General features: G+C 41.9%; 1 long non-coding RNA gene across 3 annotated transcripts in view; it reads left to right on the plus strand.

Annotated features, from left to right (window-relative positions):
• LOC114679382 (uncharacterized) overlaps positions 1–11,429 on the plus strand; it is a 112,483-nt gene extending 101,054 nt beyond the window's left edge. For all 3 annotated transcript variants that reach the window (XR_013416749.1, XR_013416756.1, XR_013416755.1), the window contains one exon: positions 10,868–11,429. This is a non-coding gene — a long non-coding RNA (uncharacterized LOC114679382). The remainder of the gene's footprint in view (positions 1–10,867) is intronic.
• The last annotated feature ends 5,149 nt before the right edge of the window (positions 11,430–16,578 follow it).

Here is a 16,578-nt window from a genome sequence, read left to right on the forward strand (position 1 = left end):
CCAAGATAATTAGAGTCTAAAAATTGCTATTGAGGCCTTGGTCATATTAAATATGTTTACCAGAGAAGGAGGTTGATGACGTCACAACTATTGTCCGTGAGTTTATTTGTATAAGTTGGCTGAACTAAGATTTCTACTATAACACTGAGAATAGAGTATATAAAGAAAATCACTGGTTATTCAGGAATAACATGAGGAAGTTTCATGTCTTGATTGTGGAGTTGGTTTCTCATTCTACACATGTGCTAAAATATCATAGAATGCCCCCTCCAACACACACACACGGTGAATGTGAAAACTAGTAAAATCTGTATCGTCTGTACCTGAGTGAATATCATACCATTGTAATGTGGTTTTGAACCTGTACTATGTTATGTGAATTATTTTCACTGGGGGAAGCTGGGTGAAGTATACACGAGAACCTTCTATACTATTTTTAAGACTTCTTGTAAATCTTGAACTTCTTTAAAATCAAAGTCATTTGAAAGAGATAAAGGAAGAAAACTACTACGTTTAAAATTTACGTCTTTTTTTTTTTTTTTTTTTTTTTTTGAGACGGAATCTCGCTCAGTCTCCCAGGCTGGAGTGCAGTGGTGCAATCTCAGCTCACTGCAAGCTCCACCTCCCGGGTTCACGTCATTCTCCTGCCTCAGCCTCCTGAGTAGCTGGGACTACAGGCGCTCGCCACCATGCCCAGCTAATTTTTTGTATTTTTAGTAGAGACGGGGTTTCACTGTGTTAGCCACGATGGTCTCGATCTCCTGACCTCGTGATTCACCCCCCTCGGCCTCCCAAAGTGCTGGGATTACAGGCGTGAGCCACCGCGTCTGGCTAAAATTTATGTCTTGGTTGAGGGCTGTGGCTCATGCCTGTAATCCCAGTACTTTGGGAGGCCAAGGAGGGTGGATCACCTAAGGTCAGGTATTTGAGACCAGCCTGGCCAAAATGGTGAAACCCTGTCTCTACTAAAAATACAAAAATTAGCCAGGCGTGGAGGCAGGCACCTGTAATCCCAGCTACACGGGAGGCTGAGGCAGGAGAATCGCTTGAACCCCAGGAGGCAGAGGTTGCAGTGAGCTGAGATTGCACCACTGCATTCTAGCCTGGGCGACGAGAGCGAAACTCCATCTCAAAAAAACAAACAAACAAAAAACAAAACAAAACAAAAACTTATGTCTTACACTATTGCAAAATAAAAGGTTTTTGAAATACCTCAAAATAAAAGGAGGGAAGGGGAGGATAGAAAGAAGGGGAGAAGGAAGGAAACACTAGGGATTCTTTTCTTCCTTTTTGGTCCATGTAGGGTAAAGACACCTGACAGCAATAACTTAAGCACACCCTTAGAATGACCCTGTATGGCGGATGCATCGAATTTGTGTTCTAAGCTAGAGAATCCAGGTGTGGCCAACTCGAGGATTCATTCGTTGTCTATGAGGAGCATCTGAGCCCTGCCTGCCCTTGTCCCAACCATCGTTCCGTCCCATGAAACAGGCTCTACAGGAGATGGAGGCCCCAAGTTTGGGTTGATGAAGGTTGCCAGGTGGAGGTTGTTAGGGAAAGGGTGTGCCAGGTGCAGGTTGTTAGGGAAAGGGTGTGCCAGGTGCAGGTTGTTAGGGAAAGGGTGCTGAGTGAAAACACTACCTAAATTGCATGCCTTTTGCAAGCGGTTTTGGTTCTTCTGCCTAGTCTGCCCCCACTGGGCCCTGGGGTTATCTTGTCCACCACTGGACTCTCTCCCTTGTATGTCACCCCCTAGTAAAACCTCCACAGATCTCATTTCTGGCTCTGTGTCTCTTCTTTGGCCTCTTGAACCTGATGCCTTTTCTGTTGAGGTTAATAGGGTGTAGGCACAGCAGTCAGGATGGACTAGAGAAAGTGAAGAGGTGGGGGGACAGTAAGGTGCCTCCTAAAGTTGAAGATAAAGATCCCTTCTGAGAAGGAAATTATGAAAGATCAACACAACTAACCCGCCTTAAACTGGAATGTGTATGTGGCTGACATTTCCTAATGGAAGAGCCTAGGTATAGCATGAGGAAATTAGCATGTCTAAACCCGGGGTTCTACTCTTTCCATTGTAACTTTCTTTGGGAAGAGTGATAACAGAAGGAGTTAGCCTTCACTGCATCTGCAAGCACAGAGTACAGACATCAAGGATTGTTCACAGGAAAGAGCCTGGACTGGCTGTTCCAGCATCCTTGGCAAGAGTTACCTCGACAGCGGAGACAGATGCATCGGACTATCATAGCTTGGCGACAAGAGCCATTAAGACCATTCTTGAATTCCCTTCTCTATGATTCCATCCTCACTTTTAATTGTGCTTTGGCGATCTGTGTAGCTTTTGCATAGCAAGATAATGAGCGGATCGGCCAATGCCAGGATTTTAGTCCATTTGACATTATTTCTTCTTCATAAATTAGTAATTTGGCATTCTGGTTCGTATATCAATATCGTGTGGGTTTTGTAAGAATGAGCAACTGAAGCAGGAGTTCTTAACCTGTAAACCAAGGGCAGGCTTCAAGGGATCCATTAAGCCCTAAGATTACATGCAAAAGTGTGAGTGTGCCCTTGCAGTGTGCATTTATCAAGGAGAGGGGGCAATAGCTTTCACCAGATTCTCATAGAGGGTTTCAAATCTGGATACACTGGCAAAATAGTATTTCTGGGCTTCTAAAACTGAAGTGACCACAATAAGACAGTGTGCTTTAGTGTGCTGTAAAACAATGCCTATCAGGAAGGGGGTATGCTTTTGTTGTTGTTTGTCTCACTCTAACTATAATATCTTAAATTGAGGGGATTATTCATAACATAGTTTTGTTTTTCTTTTCACAGAATACCCTGGGAATATTTTCCTGTGCTATTCTTCTTTTACGACACCATTTTAAATAACTTCATAAAATTCAATGGCACAAATTCATCTTATGAGAAATATTTTAAAAGTTTATTCACTAATAACCACTAAGAGGCTTACTGTTTATGTGAAATGTAGACTTGTTTTTATTAATAGATACTAAGTGTGAGAATGAATTGCAGTCACTATTATTGACAGCTAATATTTATGACACACTAGCTCCATACCAGGCAATGTGCTAACTGCTTTGCATATGAAATCTGGCTGTGAGTTTTACAACAGCCCTGGGAGGTAGATATTATTATTTTCACTCAACAGCTGAGGAAACTGAGATATAGAAAAGTCAAAGAACTTTCTGAGGTCACATTGCACTCAGCAGTGGAGTCAAGCTGCCAGGCCACATCTGGCTGCCCTTCCCCCCTCACCATGATACTCAATGTCTTTATCCTTTAAGCTCCATTTGGACGTACTTCAACCTTGAAGTTTTATTCTCACTCAAAGTCATTTCTTCCTTTGTGGAAGTCCTCTGGTTCTTCAACTGGCTCTAAATCACCCCCCTTAGCACCATTAGAGTATTACCTAACTCAAGGGTCAGCAAACTTTTGCTGTCAAGGACTAGATTGTAAATATTTTAGGTTTTGTGGCCCATATGGTCTCTGTCACAATTACTCCACTCTTGTGCCCACTGTAGCATGAAAGCAGCCATAGACAACCACTAAATCAGTGAATGTGGCTATGTGCCAATAAAATCTTATTTGTGGACATTGAAATTTGAATTTCATGTAATTTTCACATGTCATAAAACGTGTTCTTCTTTTGATTTTTTCCAATCATTTAAAAATAAACTATTCTTAGCCCATGATATGCAACTAAAACAGGTGGCCAGCTGGATTTGACCCATAGACCAAAGTTTGCCAGCTGTTCAGACTGCATCTTCTGTGTTCATATTCTCCACAACTACGTAGAACATCTTTGAGCTTAAAAACTATATCTTAACCCTTTCTGACTCTCCACAGAATCTATATACAGGGATAGACTCAATTAAGTACTCAACAAATACTATTAATCAACATTAATAGTATTGATGCTTTTCACCCTCAGAGCCATATCTAAGAAGAAATAAGTCCATTTCAAAACATTTTCTTCACCCTTTTCCCTCTCTAATGAAATTCTGTATCTCTAAAGTACCACAGCAGTTTTTTGGTTCTGAGTGCTGATAAGCAATACCCACGTGCTTGGTTAGCTTAAAGGTCAGATGCTATCCTGGCCAGAGGCCAAGGAATACAGCTGGTGAAAATTCAAGCTGTCACACACTTGTTGCTAGCCTGAATTTCTAGTTCCTTCATCATGAATTATTAGATTGTTTATCATAACGATTTGCTGCATGAACAATCATTTTTAAAGCCATAATCCCCCACCGGGAGAGATGTCATGACTCAATGGGCTAAATTTAGGACCATGAGAATCCTGCTGCAGGACTGGCTGCCATGCATCTTCTGTGGGCCTTCATCTGTTGATGGAGGGTAAGAAGCACTACCCTCTTCTTATGGGCTTCATGAGGCTGGGCTGATGGTGAATGACTCTGCACATGTAGCGGTGGGAGTTGTAAGCATCTTCATTTACTTTTACTCAATCGTATGACGCAGTGCCAGTGAATGGTCGTATAAGACAGAGAAATATGCTGTACTCTATTATGTGTAGAAATGAAAACTGTTTTGTTTTTAAATTTGCCTTAAGGCCATGTCAACAAGATATGGAATCAAGCTGGTATTTACCACTAGTACACACTTAGAAATTATGCAACATATGCCAATGGGCTTTTTTTGTTTTATCGTCTCAGAGTGAAGCTGCTGAAACCAGGAACTGTAATTACAGTAGTCTTTTTGCTGTCCTGCTATTGGTCAGATGTCACGCTGCTGAAGAGCATATGAAAATGATTGGTATTATACTTTTTTAAGAATGGCCCATAACATGGTTTTCAGGATGGAATTTTGCAAATGCTTCTGCGTAACAAGTAAAATTCTAGGTTTTGGAGGAGCCAGCTGTGCTGCAGGGCTTGAATGTTATTCTGATTTATTTCTAAAAGTTTATTTTAAGGGCTTTTCTTTTTTCACTAGAGTTAGTTTTCACCACTTTACAAATGCCTTAAAATAATCTGGTGTTGAAAACTCTTCCAACAGCTGCCACCTTGCCTATGGGGTGAGGAGGCTGCTCTCTCAAGGGTGAAGCAACACTCGGCAGGAACAAATGTTTAAAATTTGTTGAAGACAGAAGACAAAGGAAAGCTTTATCACTTACTTGTTAACTACAGCAAGGAGAAACTTTTCCACTTAGAAATCCCTCAACATTCTTCAGCAGATTGATGGCTTACAGCTCCTAAGCAGACAGCAATCTCATACTTGGTGTATAGTAAGAGGTGGAAAATAAATTGACTCACAAAAGATGTTCTTTCAAACCTCAAACTGCAATTACCATGGAGAGGGAAGGAGAGGAGGCATTTGGCTTTGTAACTAGAGCCTCGGTAATAGGCCAGGGCTCAGGGGTAGCAGCTGTTTCTGCCTCCACATGCTGCCTCATTCCACAGACAGGTCAGGTGGCATCTATGCACACAGAGTTTGTGACATTTGTTGGGTGCTTAGGGTGCCTGGATGAAGGGTGCTTGTAGGAATGTTGGCAATTGCTAATTATTACTGTAATAATAATATTGTGGATAGGAGGTCTGTTGGCCTTATATAAATATCCTACTTTGATGTAAGAAGCTCCTGAGCACCAGCGGTTAACACAGTTTTGTTTGGGAAATCTTACGCTCAGCTGTGGTCATTATGGTGTCTTCCCTACTGTAACCCCAAAGAGTAGCTCGCATATTTCTGTGTGGGTTAGTCACTGGATCATTAATAAACCAAGAATGTAAGACACTGCTATGGCAGATCTTGTTGGTATTACTAACATGCTGGACATGCTAGTCCATCTTTCCCTCTACCTTCACTGGTGGTCTCAGGGTAGAGAAGAAAATATTCTTCCCTAAATTTAGATTCGCACTATTTGAAATTTAAAAGCTCATGTACTTTATTCAATTTTATTTAGTAAAGAAAACCTTTAGAGGCCGGGCGCCATGACTTATGCCTGTAATCCCAGCACTTTGGGAGGCCGAGGCTGGCAGATCACCTGGGGCCAGGAGTTTGAGACCAGACTGGCCAACATGGCAAAAACCGATCTCGACTAAAAATACAAAAAATTAGCCAGGCATGGTGGTGGGCACCTGTAGTTGCAGCTACTTGGGAGGCTGAGGCAGGAGAATTGCTTGAACCTGGGAGGCGGAGTTTGCAGTGAGCCGAAATCATGCCACTGTACTCCAGTCCGGGCAACAGAGCAAGACTCCATCTCAAAAAAAAGAAAGAAAGAAAGAAAAGAAAGAAAGAGAGAAACAGAGAAAGAAAGAGGGAGGGAGGGAGAGAGGGAGAGAAGGAAGGAAGGAAGGAAGGAAGGAAGGAAGGAAGGAAGGAAGGAAGGAAGGAAGGAAGGAAGGAAGAAGGAAGGAGGAAGGGAGGAAGGAAGGAAGGAGGGAGGGAGGGAGGGAGGGAGGGAAAGAGGAAGGAGGGAAAGAGGGAAGGAAGGAAGCCTTTGGTTAGCCTAGGAGTAAAAATGGAAAGAAAGGAAAGAAATATGGTTTGGGGAAGTCTTAGGTTAATTTGATTATTTTTAACAATTTTTGAGCCTCCACTATGGCCAGACACTGGAGATAGAAACATACAAAGCCGACAAGGAGACTGCAGGCTGGGAGGGATGCACGGATGAACTGACCAGTGCCATAAAGAGCCACGTGTGGAGCGATACATGCACTAAAAACAGTAGAGGTACAAGGGAGAAAAGGACTTTTGTTTCTGGAGGGGAGTGAGCTTATCAGAAAATCCAGAGCAAAAGGCATGAGCTAAGTCTTGAAAAACGGATGCAATGGATCCTACAAGCTCACTAACTGCCCACATTCCAGGCAGAAGCAGCAGTAGGAGCAAGAGTGTGGAGGTGAGAAACAGACCAGCCTGCATGCTGATGGAGAAGAAAAAAGAGACAGAAGTCTCAGAAATGCCTAAATCCTGTGATTCTCTGCTGAAAAGAACCACCAATCTTGCCCAAATCCCATCCAGGACCTCTGCAAGCACCACCTCCTCTAGGAAGGTTTCTGGCTCCTTTGAATGTCTGCAGCAGTTTTACTATTGGTGTTATTTGTCTAGCACTCCCATCCCATTTCCCACCCCACGCTGTTTCACTGTGCTCTCGTTACCCTCTGTGAGTAACCTGAGGGCAGGGATTGAGTCTTGTAAAGCAGCATAGTACCTTAAACTTAACTGTTACTTTGTAATCACTGGGCTTGATTTGAATTGAACTGCTCAGTTTGATTCACCGTGGTCCGTGTACATAGAGATTCATAGTAGATAGTTTTTTCTGTTTTTATTTATTTATTATTTATGCATTTATTTATTTATTGAGACGGAGTTTCACTCTTGTCACCCAGGCTGGAGTTGCAATGGCACTGTCTCAGCTTACTGCAAACTCCACCTCCCAGATTCAAGCAATTCTCCTGCCTCAGCCTCCTGAGTAGTTGGGGTTACAGGTGCCCACCACCAAGCCTAGCTAATTTTGGTATTTTTAGTAGAGACGGGGTTTCACTAACCAGCCTGTTGGCCAGGGTGGTCTCGAACTCCTGACCTCAGGTGATTCACCCGCCCTGGCCTCCCAAAGTGCTGGGATTACAGGCGTGAGCTACCACACCCAGCCTTTTTTTTTTTTTTTTTTTTTTCCAAAATTTAAAAGTCATAGAAAAATTGTAAAAATAGTACTTGGAGCTCCAAGTACTCCAAGCACTAGTGCTCACCCAGATTACCAATTGTGACCATTTAATCACATCTGCCTTATTCTTTCTAATAAACACACACAAGCATTAAAGTTGTTTTTGTTTTTTCCTGGACCACTTGACAGAAAATGTCACAGACATGACGCCCCCTTACTTACCCTTTAATCCTTCAGTGTGTATTTCCTGTAAACAAGGACATTTTCTTACACATTCAGACCATCAATTAACATTGACAATGAACAAACCAGAACATTAACATTGATCCAGCTTTACCACATAATTCACAGACCCCATTCAAATTTCCCCTGTTGTTGCAATAATATCTTGTACAGGTACAGGCTTTTTATAGTTATAATTTCTCTTTAATCTCCTTCACTTTGGAACAATTGCTCAGTTTTTCTTTATCTTTCACAACCTTGACATTTTTTTGAAGTACGTACTTTGTAGAATGCCCCGCAAGGTGGGTGTGTCTGACGTTTCCTCGTGATTTATGCGTTTGTAGCAAGAGCACCTCAGAAGCAATGCCTTGCCCTTCTCAGTGCATCTATCAGGAGGCATATTATGCCAAATTGTCCTATCACTGGTTTTGGTAAAGATAGTGTCTCATGGGTATCTCCACTGAGTCATCCCTAAGTATTTCATGAGGAGACACCTTAAGGCTTCTATTATCAGATAGAGCTTTCCTTTCTTCTCCATTTATGCATTTTTTTTATCAATGTAGATTCACAGATTCCTATTTTATTCAAAGAGTTAAAAATAGGTAACTATCATTTATTCAGATACTCAAATTGCCCAGACCTGACCATCGGGAGCTCTTTTTTTTTTTTTTTTTTTTTTTTTTTTTTTTGAGACAGAGTCTCACTCTGTCACCCAGGCTGGAGTGCAGTGGCGCGATCTCAGCTCACTGCAACCTCCGCCTCCCAGGTTCAAGCGATTCTCCTGCCTCAGCCTCCCAAGAAGCTGGGACTACAGGTGTGCACCACCATGCCCAGTTAATTTTTGTATTTTTTAGTAGAGATGGGGTTTCACCATATTGGCCAGATTGTTCTCAAACTCCTGACCTCGTGATCCACCTACCTCGGCCTCCCAAAGTGCTGGGATTACAGGCGTGAGGCACCGAGCCCGGCCCATTGGGAACTCTTTTAAGGCAGATCTTGTGACCTTTTGATATGTCCCTACCATGCTTTGGACATTTCCTTATTTTGTAGTACAAGATGTCCCTGTCTCATCTTTCATTTTATGTACGTCAGCCCTAGAGTCAACCATTTCTCTAAGGAACCCTGGTTCCTTTAAATGGAGAATAATATTTAGAAGCCAAGCCCTGCAAGCTAGGGGTGCTCATCGCTACCAGGTGTTTTCCCTCCAGCCCTCACAGCACACAGAACTAGGAAATATATATGTATATATCTATTTACATATTTTATAAGTATATACATGTATGTGTATATGTATCTCTGTGTGTATACAGTAGTCCCTCCTTATCTGTGGGAAATGGGTTCCAAACCCCCAGTAGTTGCCTGAAACTGTGAATAGTACCCAACCCGATTGCTGTTAGAACGCACTTCTGCCCGCGTCCTCCATCCACAAATGTAATGCCTTCTCCATCATAACTAAACAACGTGGCTGTAACTTTTGCAGTTTGAGGTGTGATAGCAAAACTAGCAGTTTCTTTTTCCTTTTTCACAATTTCACAGATGGAAGATTCGTTCTTACTGTGGATCTCAGCAATCTCGGCATATAATTTTCTCTTTCCTTATTAAGGAGAACTTTCACCTTTTTACTTAAAAGCACTTTATAGCTTCTCTTTGGCGTATCCCAACTGCCAGCATTGCTACTCTTGTGCTTTGGGGTTATTATTAAGTAAAATGAGGGTTACTTCAACACAAGCACTGTGAGACCTGACAGTTGGTCTGAAAACCAACACAGCTACTAAGTGAATAATGGCAGGAGCGTAGACAGCGTGGGTATGTTGAACAAAGGGAGGATTCAAATCCTAGGCAGGACAGAGCAGGATGGCACACAATTTAAAACTCATGAATTGTTTATTTCCAGAATTGTCCATGTAATGTTTTTGGACCAAGGCTGACCTCAGGTAACTGAAATTGAGGAAAGCAAAAATCACAGATCAGGGAATATGCACACACACATAAACATCTGCACACATTGGTGCCTACATCAACATCTACGTCAATGTCTACATAAAGCTATGAGTTCACATTGATTCCTCTTCTTCCACTCTAATAGCACAGGGCTTGTTCAAGCCATTCCTCTTTCAGTATTTATAATTCCCTTCTGACAGCAAGAAATGTGACTCTCATTATGCTCAATGTATTCACCTCTTTGCTTAATCATCCCTATATGTCATCAGTCCCAGCTACAATGGCAAAAGCTAACAGACAAGTCCCTTTCCCCCACCATGGTGGGGACTGAATGAACAGTTACCCGCGGTGATCAGAATGCACACTCTGAGGGAATTCTGCCCGCTTCTGCCACTGCCTGGACTCTGAGAATCGGTGGGCAAGGATCACAAGGTTGACTTTTCCTGTTGTTGCTTAGCAGAGTGAATGTTATTTTCTGCTTTGCCATGGCAGTGACCCCTTTAAATGTGGAATTTTTTTTTCTGTTTGCTTCTCTCTACTTCTCTAATTACTCATAGGACAGTAAAAGGATTAACCGAATCCATTCAAAGATGTGTCCCGCTCCAAGCTTCTCCCAGGAAGAGTGCATGATAAATATTATATAGCTTGAGGCCAAAGGTCAGCTAATCCCTCCTCACAGCTGCTAGTACATTCTCAGGGCCACCAGCTCACTTCCTAGACACACATCTCTAAGTCATCTTGCACTCCTCCTGCCTCCACCCCGCCACGTACCCCGCCCCATGTCAAATTGCAACCTTGGAGGCAGCAAGTTCCTTCGCACTGCAGCTGCTGCGTCAGTTTCTCCTTGACCGATTTACTGTGGCCCTTGAGACTGCCCCCTTCACAATGTCCTTACCGTTCTTGAGGGCCAGGGAAATCCTTTTCTATGACTTAAATCCTCCCAACTCATTTAGATGTTTCCTTACAGAATTTTCAAAACCAGACAGTGTGTGTCATACCATGTTCCCCAAATGAAGTTGAAAATCCAATTTATAAGACCAATTTCTATTCTCTCACAATTTATATTATTAGAGAAAATGGATAATGAAGCCCACAGATTTCACTCCAGAACTGACTTTGCTGCAGCGGAGCGAGGAGAGCTGCCTGGCAACACAACGCATCGCTGTGCATAAACTTTGTTTACAGCCAAGGCTGGAGTAAAGGAACAGATGGCAAGAAAATCGGATTTAAAGAAAGGAAGGATGTGCCTGCATCTGGGAGCTCGGTAAATCTCTTGGCTTCTGGTGTGCATACAAGGGTGACGTCTAGCTACCCCAGCAGTCGCATCCCAGTTTGCTGTTGATTTTTGCCTGTTTGGATCTGTCTCTGAGGATGGTTAATACATCTTATTACAAGCATTTATCTCATCCCTCCCACAGGAAATGTGTTTTCCCAGGGATTTGTATGATCCCTAACCTTTTATGGAGAGCAGTTTCTTGATCATCCATGTGATTGTGTATCTAAAATTTCAAGAATATTTAAGCTGTTAATCCTGCTTGTCTGTAAAAGATGGGTTTATATTTCTATGATCTTGGAAATATTTACAATGAGTGTGTATAACAAGGAGAAATAAGCATAAACATTTATGCGTGCCACATTCGTAAGCGTGCTTGCACACACACCCACTTCATGCTTTATTGTCTCTCTCCGGTGCTTTTCTCTGAAGGCAAAACCGTTTGAAGCAGCTGCCCCTCACAATATATGAAATAGCTATTACCAAGGCTCACAGTAAAGCTGCCCAAGGCTTGCTTACCCCGCCCTCCAGAAGGAAAGTGCAAATTACTCTTCAGGTAAGATTTACATCTGCTCCCTTGGGAGGGTAAAGGGAGAGAACATATACATTTTATCCCAATGATGTAAACTTGCACTTAACAGCCCCAATTGTTCAATGCTGACAACAAGTTATAAGCATTTTTATTTCAAAATAACCCCATATACATTTATAGCAATTCTAGGATCTTCACAGCTACCCATAATCAATCCCCTACAGAAACATGCTCCACGCCAAGAAACTCCACCCCACTCCTACATGTTAGCAACCTGTCACTCCTGAGCAACATCCAGTTCTGTGGAAAGTCACTTCTTCAAATTCATCGTGAGCTGAAGATGAAATTACTTAAGCAAAAATACCATATATTATAAAAATAGTTCTTTACGAAATAGTCACCAGTTAAAAAGATCAAAGCATCTTATAGGATTGACTGCCAAGCACCACTGGAAGCAAGCACTATTAGAACTGGTTTGACCTGACTCATTGCCTCCTGGTCTGTGCCAGGCCAGTTGCAGCTGTTAGGCGTAAGTTATTCTTTCTGGTGGCACACAGCTTGCCCTCTTCAAATAAACCCTCCAGGCATACCTTCCCAACCCCCTGGAGTGCATCTGGGGCCACATTCTGGAACTTTCAGGCAGCCCCAGTGGCCAATGGCCAGTGCAATCCCCCTCACAAACCTCTAGAAAGGTAACTTTGGGTTCAGAGGTCTATGGCCTGCCAGTACTCCCAAATCTCTCATAGTGCTTGAGTTCTGGCCTGTGTGATTATGGCTTCCTCAACCTACTGGCAGAGGGCACAGAGGAGGCCTTGGTACAAAGGCCAAGCTGGGCACAGGGCACTTAGTGACAATGTATCACTCATTGTTGAGTCATGTTCTTGTACTTTACATAGCCTCTGAGTTGGCCACCACCTCGGATCCTCTACCTTCAACCCACTGCTGTGACTAAGTCAAGGAAAAAACCCTACCAAGAAATCCCCAGAAGAATCCACTATGGCAATTCACAAATGATCCTTGTATACTCTAGGTGGTTCATAGTAGGGTGATGGGAGAGTTCAGTGCAGGGACAAGGAACCAAGGCTGTGACCAATTCCATTTAAGTATTTTTAACTAATTTCTGATGTTTGGAGGTCCCAGTGGCCTCAAGAATATTGCAGTTCTTGAGTCCTGTGTGCCAGGAACCACTGATAGATGTGCAGATGTAGCTTTAACCAACAGCAGCCACCATCCAGGAGGCAACTCATACGTTTCTTTTTTTGATATCCTTTTTTTTGACTGAGGCAAATATACCCTTGGCTCTGTGGGGTTGCATAAGGATCACCTAAGATGCTTTTTCAAAATGCAGACTCCTGGGGTCTCCCTTGCCTCAACCTTCTAGGCTCAATAGGTCCAAGGTAGAACCTGAGAACAACAGGTTCCACAAGTGAATCTGATGATGGTGGATTTGGGGAAAAGTCCCTAGATAGTAACCTTTGTCTTCTTGTCTTTTCACTGTACACAATCCCCCTTCCCACTTGTTTTAATTACCTCCAGCTTTAATTATCACCTATATGCCAATGACTTCCCAGTCTCTATACCTATAGTCCTAACCTCTCTCTTGAATGCTAGGTTTAAATTTCCATTAGCCAGCAGATAAATCTCCCTTAATATACCATGGATAATTTCAAAAACACTTTCAAAATATAATTGTGAGAACTCATTTCCTCCTCAGACACTTGAAATTAATTGCTGCTCTTTGAGGACTATGTAGGTAATAAAAGGCCAGTGTTGACCCAAACGTGAAATCCACTCAGGGTAAAGAAAGTTTTATTTAAATTTCTTGTAAAGTAAAAAAAAGAGAAAAAACAATGTTGCTAATAGCTGAATAACGGATAATACTCAAACTGGAAAGCAGTTTGCTTCCAGTCTATAGGTTTTAAACTAGTGTCAGCTCTTTGCAGCAGATGTGAACAGAAATGCAAACATTTCACCCACTTAATGACTTTTTGCCTTGTTTCCCTAAGGCAACTAATAGCTCTGTAAAGGCAGTATTTGATAACTGTGAGTACATATTGTCTGGTGATTTGATTCTTTATTGCTTCTCAAATCAGGATGGTAAAGATTCCAACTTGAGAATCTGAGTTGTTTTATTTACCTGAAGGTACAGAGCTGTAGTAATCAGGCTCCTTTTGTTGCAGGGAGCAGAAGCCCAGTCAGTTTATCTCAGGTGTTGGATCACCTGAGGTCAGGAGTTCAAGACCAGCCTGGCCGACATGGTGAAACCCCCTCTCTACTAAAAATACAAAAATTAGGCAGGTGTGGTGGTGGCACCTGTAATCCCAGCTACTCAGGAAGCTGAGGCAGGAGAATTGCACGAGTCAGGGAGGTAGAAGTTGCAGTGAACTGAGACCGCTTCACTGCACCCCAGCCTGGGAAACAGAGCAAAACTTTGTCTCAAAAAAAAAAAAAAAAAAAGATAAATAAAATGGATGGGTTTTCAAATCAAAGTAAGTTTCAGTCACTATTATTGCTAGTTTATTTATATTTAATAAATATATAATCCCATGACACTGTGCAACGTAATTGGCAAGTATTTATGCTGTTGAATCCATGACCCAGTTTCCTGAAGACATCTGTTTTCTAAAAGGATTTTTTTCAAACTTAGATTAAAAAGGCACTACTTAAGTAGGGTTGCCAGAGAGAATACAGGACACTCACTTAAATTTGAATTTCAGATAAATAGTAAATAATTTTTCACCATAAGTATATCTCAGGGATATACTTATACTAAGGGACATACTTATACTAAGAAATTATTCCTTGTTTATCTGAAATTCAAACTTAATTGGGTATCTCTCTCTTTCTTTCTTTCTTTTCTTTCTTTCTTTCTTTCTTTCTTTCTTTCTTTCTTTCTTTCTTTCTTTCTTTCTTTCTTTCTTTCTTTCTTTCCTTTCTTTCTTTCTTTCTTGTTTCTAAACCTGATAACAAATCCTCCACCCCATATATTTATTTTTCTTTCTTTTCATAAAAAAGACTAAGATGTTAGTTCTCCCTGGTGTAATGGCCTCACTTCTCTTCCAAATTGTTTTTAGATCTTTTTTCTCCTTTGACAATATATAACAGGTGTGTCACCTTTGTTGATTTCTAATGTGTAATTTTTAAATGTGTATAAGGACCAGGTGCAGTGGCTCATGCCTGTTATCCCAGCACTTTTGGAGGCCGAGGCAGGCAGATCACCTGAGGTCAGGAGTTAGAGACCAGACTAGCTGATGTGGTGAAACCCCGTCTCTACTACAAAAGTACCAAAAAAAAAAATTAGCCTGGCATGGTGGTGCACACCTGTAATCCCAGCTACTTGGGAGGCTGAGGCAGGAGAATTGGTTGAACCTGGGAGCTGGAGGTTACAGTGACCCAAGATGGTGCCACTGCACTCCAGCCTGGGCGACAGATTGAGACTCTTGTCTCAAAAATATATAAATATATAAATAAATAAAATGTATATAAGATAAACTGCTGGCGAAATCAGCTTAAGCAACCTCTGAACTGATGACTAATAGTTAAACAATTGCAAACAGGTGAAACCAGTCTCACTGTGTGAATAATGCAAATTCAAGGGCCAATCTGGGTGGAGATCTGTGACAGTAAAACACAATTTCTTGTTAACAGAAAGGAGTTTGTTTAATGTTATCTCCTGTGATCTAAAGGCCTTGGATATTCAACATGTGTCTATTTTTCAAATGAGAACTGGACTTATTTATTTTCTTTCTTTTTTTTAAATACTTATATGACTTCATTTCCCTTCCACTCCATAAGTTCTTGAGACCATCCACAAAGGTCGGCAGACAATAATGTCTGAGCTCTCTGGGACATCCCATGCATCAAAAGGCCGTATCTTTACTAGGCTGAGGAGTGCAGAGCCGAGACGTGTCAGAGTACCACCTCCTCTCAGCCAGCAAGGCAAACTGCCACCATGGAGTCATGCATGCTACTGCACTGGCCATAGGATTGATTTATTTCACTACTGTTTATGGATCTCAGTAGGCAAATGTGTCCAGTCATAAACACAGGGAAAAAGAGACACGTTATTCCTGTTGACAGTAGGATGCAACAATGTCAATAATTGTTAGGTAATTGTTGTCAACATATTAGACAATGCCAGCCGGTTTCATGTGCAGTCATATGCTTTACCTCTTGAAATGACAAACTGTGCAGTAAGTTGTACCTATGTTTAACAAAATACTACCAAGAATAGTCTGAAACTAATACATTTACTTAAACATGGATACTTAGAGATGTTAAAAAAAAATAGTAGAGCAAATGTTAAGGTTTTCCTGAGCTTCAAAGAACAAACTGGAGATCCAGTGAAACTTCGGTTCTCAAGATTTCATATACAGTATGCAAAAATGCCCCCAGAAATGTTTCTAAATACAGACCACTCCTGTGTCCCGTTTCCAGAGATTCTGTTTCAGCAAGCTGTATGGCATTGTGGTTGGGAGCGTGGAACTAGACTATTCTGCCCCTTTGCTACCTATGGAACTCTCTCATGTCTGTTTCCTCCTCTGTAAATTGGTGATAATACGCCTCTTGCATGGAGTTGTTTGGAGGATTAAGAGTTGCCATTTGTAAAGCACTTAATAGATAACCCATATATGTTAGCCTTTTTTTTTTTTTTTTTTAAGATGGAGTCTTGCTCTGTTTCCCAGCCTGGAGTGCAGTGGCGCAATCTCGGCTCACTGCAACCTCCACCTCCTGGGTTCATGCCATTCTCCTGCCTCAGCCTCCTGAGTAGCTGGGACTACAGGCACCCACCACCATGCCCAGCTAATTTTTTTGTATTTTTAGTAGAGACAGGGTTTCACCATGTTAGCCAGGATGGTCTCAATCTCCTGACTTCGTGATCTGCCCGCCTCGGCCCTCCCAAAGTGCTGAGATTACAGGCGTGAGCCACCGCTCCTGGCCTTTTTTTTTTTTTTTTTAAAGCAGCACTCCAGGTGG

The sequence above is a fragment of the Macaca mulatta genome, chromosome 1, assembly GCF_049350105.2.
Source record: "Macaca mulatta isolate MMU2019108-1 chromosome 1, T2T-MMU8v2.0, whole genome shotgun sequence".
Lineage (NCBI taxonomy): Eukaryota > Metazoa > Chordata > Mammalia > Primates > Cercopithecidae > Macaca > Macaca mulatta.